Genomic DNA, 2,559 nt, shown 5'->3' with positions numbered 1-2,559 from the left:
TCCCTGCTTTAGGGTGCAGCTGTGCTGTCGGCACGCAGGAGGCACGGGAGGCTGTGCTGAGCCAGCCAGCAGCAGAGCATCGGGTCCTTGCTTCCTGGAAGGGGGAAAATAGCCACGTTCCCTTTTCTGTTTCAAGAGACAAATACGGATGTTAACACAGAGGACAAAGAGGGGTTGAGAATCTGTTGTAGCATAATATTTGAGGAAAAGCCATATTCCAGTGGTTAGGCTGAATAAATAAGTTTCTCTTCAACTGTTCTTTGTTAACATTTTTCTGCTCCATCTCAAAGTGAATAACGTGGGAGATGCCAGTGCTAAAGATAGGCTAGGATTTATCTTCCAAACAGTTATGATCAGAGGCAGAAGGGTGAAAAGCCAGGGTGTTTTAGCTCTGTCCTGGAGAGGCCCTCCTGAATGCCGCTAGAAAAAGAAACCTCCTTTCCAGTCTTCCTGCGCTGCTAATTTTGAAGGTTTCTCTTGCAGTGGATCTCTTTTAGCATCACGGATACCTGTCCCGTAAGGATTGCAGGAAGACCTATTCCATTCACTTTACTGAGGGTAATGACTGTATTAAAGGGTTTGGAGTCCCCCACCCACTACCCAGGCTTGAGATGTGGGTTGTACGTTTCCCTTCACCAATTCACAGCTTAAAATCATCCAGCAGACGCCACTTGCGGTGATGCTCAGCATGGCAGTGAGTAGGCACGAGCACGAGCACGAGCACTCCATGTCTGCACGCTCACGGTGCAGCAGGACGGGTCTCGGGGCGAAGGGGAGACTGAGCACCCCAGGGGTGCCTTCAGCCCTATTTCTCCAAATCACAGGAAATCACACAGCAGAATTTGCCTTCAATGGGACCTGCGTTTTATTCTCGTATCGCTTCATGTGTAAATCGTCCTGTCCTCTGCGGCGAAAGGAGCGCACGATGAGGTGAGTAAAAGCTTGAACTTGCAAGCAATTCTTTTATTCTCTTCCTGTTTTGTGTCCAGTCCTCAAGCTCATCAGTATTTTCCCCCTCTCCTCATGTTGAAATGCTGGGTTAATGTAAAGCTACTCGTGCTGGTGTGGTGGATTTGTACCTCCGTGCCTCACGTTGGCCTGACAAGCGTAGAGGGGTCTGAATGGTGCAGTATCATCGCTCTCCTGGCATCAGGGGAAAAAAAAAACCCTCTCTGTACATCTCACAGACAAGCTTTTTCTGCTTTTTTCCAAATTATTTTAATTAAATTTGACTCAGTAATTCACAGAGGATTTCTGATAGCAATTTAGTGTCCGCCCCAAGGGGCTGAGGACGGTCTCGTCCTCGCTGGACGTGCACCATTTCTGCTGTGGGATGACTTCTCTCATCTCTGGGTTTCTGGTGACTCACCAGGGATGCTTCAGAGTGGAGCTGTTATCAGGAACAGATAAGAGAAGGTGCTTGTAATTCCTGCAGGTTTCTGTGCCGGGATCCCGAGAACGCGTTTGGTTTAGGAGCTGGTTAACGATGACCTACCTCCTGACCCTTACCGGTGCTGTGGGTCTGATCCTGCAGGAGCGCGGTGGACAAGACTGCGGGACGCTGCCCTGGGTAAGAAACACCACACGACCGTCCTTATCTAACCTCCAAAGTAACAGCGAAGCCGTAGGACAAAACACAAACCGAGGCGTCCATTTAATTGTCAGGCAATAAAACAATTAAATAATTTATTGAATCTGACAATTGTCAGCTCCCGTGGCGTGGCTCAGTTTGAGCTGTCTCTTGTACGTGGGACTTGCATTTCTGCGGGGTGAGGGGAAAAAGACCTTGGGGAGGTGGAGATAGCCCGAAATCCCTGAGCAGAGCCCAGGCTGCCTGCGCAGGGATGCACCGGCGCCCTGGATTTGTGGTTTAGCTTCTCACAGCCGTCTTCAAATAGAGCGTGCAAGCTGTGCACGGTGCTTCAGCAAGCCTGGCTCCTAACTTTAGGGGTATTTTTTTAAGGTGTAAAGATGCCAGGTTATACCCTGAGCAGAAAATAATCTGGTGTCCAGTAATAACACGAGCAAGGGGAGCTCACCTTCTGAAGTAGGAGGCCGTTGAACAGTACGGGGAGGTTGCCAGCTCAACCCTGCAGGGCTTTAGCAAGAAGTAGTAGGTGGTCTTTCACTTCCACTTGAGTAGCTACCTCAAGTCAGGCGGCTGAATTAATTAATTAATTGTGGGAATGACTTAACGCCCAAACAGCATCTCATCACACGTACACGCGTGCGTGTCCCTGTGCCTGGTCTGTCTAGTCTAGAGTGAGTGCTGCTGACAGAGCAGCCCAGCTCTTGGCTGTAGAGCAAAGCACCTCCAGATATTTAATTGACAGTGCAATTAGTTTAACTGGTACCAGGGGAGAAGGTAATGCTTCCTGCATAACCAATAATTGCGGTGTCAGAGTCGTGTGACCATTTCTCGTCCTGGAGCATCAGCTTTAACGGTATTAAACGTGCAAACTTGGTAGTTATGCACTTATGACTACGGTGTTAGCAAATGTCATGGTATGTTATAAATAGCATAGGGTCAGATCCTGATTTTGGCTGCACTGGTGTCAG

Source organism: Accipiter gentilis, chromosome 22 (genome assembly GCF_929443795.1).
Source record: "Accipiter gentilis chromosome 22, bAccGen1.1, whole genome shotgun sequence".
Taxonomy (NCBI): Eukaryota; Metazoa; Chordata; class Aves; order Accipitriformes; family Accipitridae; genus Astur; species Astur gentilis.
Note: the sequence above shows the minus strand (reverse complement) of the source record.